Below are 6,337 nucleotides of genomic sequence, written 5' to 3' on the forward strand. Positions count from 1 at the left end.
ATTTGTATAAAACATTTTGCCGATTAAATTAAGTATGCGATAAAATATTATGCCGGTCAAAATATGCCAATAAAATAGGGACATATATATAAGTACATTGCATGAGTTATAACTAACATAAAATTTCATTCTTATATAAAACGCTATAATTGTTTCAAAACAAATATAAACCCTATAATCATTAAAATTGCGTTTTTTTAAATTTTTTTTTGATATTAATATAATATGAAATTCAAGTTAGTTTTTTTTGAAAAGAAGTTCAAGTATTTGTTTTAATTAAAAAAATTAATTTTTAAAAAAATTTATTGTTAAATTGACATTGTAATTCATAATTATATTAAATAAAAACCGTGCGTTGCAAGGGACTTAAACTAGTGAAGATTGTAAAGTCAAGTCCATATTTGTTATGTTATAAAAGGAGTGGGCTGTAAACCAGTTACAAAGTGGAGGCTTTGGCCCAAAAACAACAGAAACCGACTTTTACCACCTCAACAATTAAAACCCAGTCAAACCCTAGAAAAACCCTAACTCCCCCAATCTCTCTCTCTCTTATAAATTCGATTCCCAGATCCTTTTCAATTCATTGTCTCCGCCTCTCTTCTATTCATCAGATTTCCTCTCTCTCTTTCACCGATTTTTCTGGTATTTCTATTTTTTTTTACGATTTTGGTACTTCTATATTATTTTACGAAAATTAGGGTTTTAATGCTTCCGATTTGGGGGAGAATTACAGTGACGACTTCACAAATTCAAGCTCAACAGACCGGATTGCAGGAATTTCTCACTCTTGAGATTTCTTTTGCGTGTCGAAAACCCCGCTGAACTGAGTAATTCTCTCTCTCAATCATCTTTATTTTTTCTTATTTGTTCAATTTTTTTTTTTCCAAATTTTCAGATTGAAACATCGATTTTATTTAGTTTTATTTGATTGATTGGATTGTTTAGTATTTGATGAGGATGATCCAATGAAATATATATAATCCAACACTTGATCCGACTCTTTACGAGTATGAAGTTCATTTTCATTGTTCCTGAATCTTCTTCTCAAATTAGTATCATTGTTTTTTATAATTAATCCGTCTTTTAAAAATTTAATGAATGTGACGGAGATTTATCCGAAAATCTCATTTACATAAAATTGGGGCAAATTAGATGATATTTGTAAATCCCAAAGTAAAAACGTCACAAAGTAAGTTAATTTGATGTTGAGGATCTTTCGGGATTTTCCGTCAAATTAACGGTCTCATATTCCATTGCCTTGAGTAGCGGCGTTGCTGCCTTAATCTTTTGGGACAGGCCATGAGAGTCGACATTTCTTCAATTGTTTTTAATTACTGTTTTCAAATTTAATTATTTTTTTTACTATGTTTAATTATGAATTCATATTTTGAAATTAATTAAATTTATTAGCCAAGGATGAAATCAGTTAAAAAACACCATCTTTCGGGACTGATTAGCCTAAAAGCTTTGTTGACAAAATTCTGCAATTCTGAGGCTTTTTAAATTTTAAATTTGTTCCAAGTTTTAATTTTAATTTCATTTTTTTTAAAAAAATTTGATTTTATAATGCCCTTTTAGCCTGTGATGGCGATAAATATACTTTGAGTAGTAAAATACAATGAAACTAATTTCAATCTGAGGCTTTTTTGGGCTTTCCTAGCAAATTCTATTAGTTTTAATTGAATTTAGTATAGAGTATGTTAATACTTACAAGTGCAGATGATGATAAAACTAGACAGGGACATCAGAAGCTCTTATGAGTATATCTATGTTGATTTGTCTTAAATGGGAATCTCTTTGATGCTACTAATCATGATTTAATTTAATTTCAGGATAGAAAATCATAACTTTACTAATTAAAGCAGTCTCTTTTCTTATTTAAAATTGTGTTTGCCAATGATGTATTGAATGAGAATGTATTATATCAGATTAAAAACTGATGATATCTCTAAATTGTCACTACCTCTGAGGCATTCTAAATCTATAATATGATCAAATAAAATTAAAATTACTTTGATTTTGGAAATTGGTTTGATTTTAAAAGTATGGTTTAGAATGCCTAATGATTGCAAACAAGAACGGAGATATGAATGAAGTCTCTTGTAGTAGCTAAGCGTAATTGATTTTGGCTCCAAGAGCTTCACATGTAATAAAAAATCTTTTGCATTAAGCAATGAAGGCTCTTCATTGTTAAATTCAAAATTTGTTTGTAAAACATGGTATGATTTTATTTGTTGCGGCAACAAATTAGAGTCTCTGATTCGCTTTGATAATAGCGTCTTTAGCGCTGTACGTTGCCAAAAGTATATGGAGTTGGATATTCTGGCATTACCATTATTTACAATGGTTAATGCATTCAAATGTTCCTACATTTCATCAAAATTGGTAAACCATAGTATTACCTTTGATTAATTGTGTAATGTGTTAAATTTGTTTGTTAAGGTGATGGAAATGATGATTATTTCCCCAGATGATCGAAGCTGAAATCACTGAGCGTTTTAATTTCTCATTTATGAGAAGTCAAGCCAGTATTCTGATCCATCTCTTTGACTATTATTCATTGTAGCTGTGTATTTAGTTTTTTTTTTTTTATTAGTTGTTTATGTTTCTTTTGTCATCGGAAATTCTACACTGGCATGAATTGGGACATGGGACTGTATCTCATTGAACAGAACTTGGGACATGTGACATTATCTTAATGAGCATGAACATGGGACATGGACATTATCTTTGAGCATGAATGACTGAGCTATAGTTGTTGCATACATGGACTTTGGAGCAATATCTTCCGTGAAAAATTGAAGGTGGTTTTAGTGATAATCTGGTATATTGATTTTTAACTTTTGATTGGATAAATGATGTGGTAATTAAACTGCGTTATCTTCCTGCAATTTCCTATTATAAAGGGATTGAAGAAAATTAAGTTGCACTGATATCCAAGTAACCTGGTGTATTTTTACAAGTTTGTGTTGTCTTGTCAAACAAAAGAGAATTGGGCATCAATGAAGAGTAAAATCCTATGTTATCCTTGCACATTGATATACAGTGATGAAATTATGGGGGAATTTGATCTGAGATGCTTTGAGTATTTTATTTCCTTGTTGATTTTACAGTATTTTTTCTACTATCAATTTTTATTAAATTTTTTTGCTACTAATATATTAAATGTGACGGAGATTTGTCCGAAAATCTCATTTTCATACTAAAAATTGGGGCAAATTTGTTTGTTAATATTTGTAAATCCCAAATTGGAACGTCACAAAGTAAGTTAACTTGATGTTGAGAATCCTTCTGGGTTTTCCGTCAATTTAACGGTTAACGGTTTCATATTCCATGATCTTGAGTAGCGGCGTTGCCGCAATTATCTGTTGGGTCAGGCCATGAGAGTCAACATTCCCTCGTATTTTATAAAAATTTATTTTCTGAAATTATGATTTTCAAATTGTTTTTGTTTTCTTATTTCTAACTGTTGTTACTGTACATTCTATGGAATTTAAAATTTTAGTATAAGTTGCAAATGATGATAAAACTAGACAGGGACATCAGAAACTCTTCGGAGTACATTTGTGTTGATTTGTCTTAAGATGGGAATCTCTTTGATGCACTTTAAATCAATCTAATTTATCTATGGCAACAAATTAGAGTCTCTGGTTCGCTTTGTTAATAGCGTCTTTAGCGCTTTACGTTGCCGATACTAGTTTGGAATAAGACATTCTGGCATTTCCATGTTTTTCAATGGTTGATGCATTCAAATGTTTCTACATTTCATCAATTAAGATTTATGTAGTAGTATCTGGAATAGTTTTTTTTTTTTTTTTTTTTGTGCTAGAGTGATCTGTGTTGAGGAGATGGAAGTGATGATTATTTCCCCAGATGATCGAAGTTGAAATCACTGAGCGTTTTTAATTCTCATTATTGATAATTCAAGCCAGAATTCTGATCCATCTCTTTTTCCATTTTTAATTGAAGATCTGTTAGGTTTTGTTTGTTACTGTATGTTTTTCTATGTGATATAATATGTCACCAAGTCTCGGTACTTCAGAGGCACGACTCAGGGATACGAACATTATCTATCAAGGTTGGGTATCAGGACTTGAGATGGACATTGCAGGATTTTTAGTGTATACAGTGTAGGAAGTTTGAAATACTATGAGTGTTCTGACGTCTCGGACCTCGGTGTCTAGTTCTGCTTAAGGGGCCCTGATGATTAGTCCTTGGATCATATTTCTGTGAGCAAATGTACGTGCATAACCTGAAAAATGAAGAGATGTTGCTTTGAAGATAGCAGCATGTTTCTCACTCTTTAGGAGTTTGTTCTAGTTTCATTAACTATGTTTACTTACTAGGAAGTTCACTAAGTAATGAAGTGTGAAGTATCTTCAGTTGGGCTAGTGTTCTGATATCTTGGACTTTGGTGTCTAATTTTGCTTAAAGATTCAATTGCTAATGATGATCATTTTCTGTGAGCAATAGTACATGCATAATCTGAGATCTTGATTTGAACATCACTAGCATATTTCTCCTCATTAGGAGGTTGTACTTGATTACTTATTTATTATGATAATTCAATTCATTTGTAGTTGTTGGTTTACTTTGACATGGACATCAGAAGCTTTAAAGTGAGTATTTTATGTCGGAGTTGTGTTTAATGGAATTTCTTTGATGTACTGTTTGTTTATAACTTAATCTTTTGTTATCTGTGTTCTCTTCTGTCCTTACCTTTTCGACTTGCTCTGTAAAGCACAACACCCATATTTTTTTGGCAACACTTAAATGAAACAAATTAATTTAGGCTAATAAAAAGAATGATTTGAGTGTTTAATTCATTAGTAGAAGGCGATTTTACTTAATTATAGATTCAAATTAAACTAACTTGTATATTAATCAAATTAATGTGGGGCTTGTGGCCTATGAGTTATATTTTGAATATGTTTTGTATTCTAATTTCTCAGGGTCCATGTTGATGGTCCTTGTCCTCCTTGATACTTCAAGCATTTAATAAAGTTGATGGTCGAAATAGATTTCCAAGATGAAGTCTTGAATATACACTTCGTGCACAACATACCTGCGGTGCTTTTTCGAAGGAACTAGAGTGTTCAGTATGACATGGCGCACATTAAGCATTCAATTTTTATTCATATTGAGGCATGACATGGAGGCCAACAATGTTTAACCTTCTTGAAAAACTTTTCATATGCGTAACCTCTCTATAATAATGTTCAGTTTAATGGAAAACTCTTCATATATATATAACCTCCCTATTTAATTTTTTTTGTAATTCCTTAGTAATTGTACAATAATAAATTTAATTAGCAAGTAATTAATTGCACTAATGTGGTGATTCATTGGATACTCATACTTTATATTCAATAAGCATCAAACAATTTTACTAAGTAATATTTCATCATTTATTATTTGATTTTATAAACGTAAAATGAATAAAATTGAGATGTTATTAATCTGATCTTATTCTTTTGTTTCTCTAACTCATACTTCCATTAAAAGAAATTGTATGCTAAAAGTTTATGTTTTCGTACTTTTTTCTTCTATCTTTTGTATTGGCTTGGGTTTTAGCATGTGCCTATATATAATTTATAGGTCTCATTCATAATACACGTACAAGTAATACAGTTTCAATTACTCTTATGAGTAAGTGTGTATAATTTATATTTGAAGGTAGTAAGTTTCAATTATTCTCATCTCTTACATCGAAGATAATACGGATTTTTCATCATATACCACTGAGTTAATGCATAATTCATCATATACCACACGAAACTTTCTAATACACCAAATACCACTGAGATTTTGGTAAATGTCACAACATGCCCTTTTCGTTAACTCAGTTTGTCATTAACGTTAATTGTGCCACGTGATAGCTTGTAATTGGTTCTTATTAATATTATTTATTTAATTAATTAACTTTAGAAAAATTATTTTAAAAAATAAAATAAAAATTAAACACCACCAACTTAGCCACCGCCGCCCCCAGCCTAACCCCGACCCCCACCCCTGGCTAGATGGTAGGCGACCATTTCCCCCCGCCGGCGACATTCTCGACCCCTTCCCCTGACGCCGATGACCATCCCACTCCTACTTCCCTTCCCTGAAAACCATCCCCCACCTGTAACCCCTCCCCTGCCGGAAGCTTCCCCAATTCTTGATTTCTCAATTCCCGATTCTCTAACCCAATTCCCGATTTCCCCGCCGGCGACATTCTCAACCCCTTCCCCCGACCCCGGTGACCATCCCACTCATACTCCCCTTCCCCGAAACCATCCCCCACCTGTAACCCCTCCCCTTACTTGACCCTAATCCTCAACTCCACCCTTTACAT

General features: G+C 32.2%; 1 long non-coding RNA gene across 1 annotated transcript; it reads left to right on the plus strand.

The window, feature by feature from the left end:
- The first annotated feature begins 419 nt into the window (after positions 1–419).
- On the plus strand, positions 420–4,591 carry LOC110726436. The gene is made up of 2 exons (XR_002512369.1): positions 420–827; positions 2,443–4,591. It is a non-coding gene; the product is annotated as an uncharacterized LOC110726436 (long non-coding RNA).
- Positions 4,592–6,337: the final 1,746 nt, after the last annotated feature.

Source organism: Chenopodium quinoa, unplaced genomic scaffold, assembly GCF_001683475.1.
Source record: "Chenopodium quinoa cultivar QQ74 unplaced genomic scaffold, ASM168347v1, whole genome shotgun sequence".
NCBI classification, from domain to species: domain Eukaryota; kingdom Viridiplantae; phylum Streptophyta; class Magnoliopsida; order Caryophyllales; family Amaranthaceae; genus Chenopodium; species Chenopodium quinoa.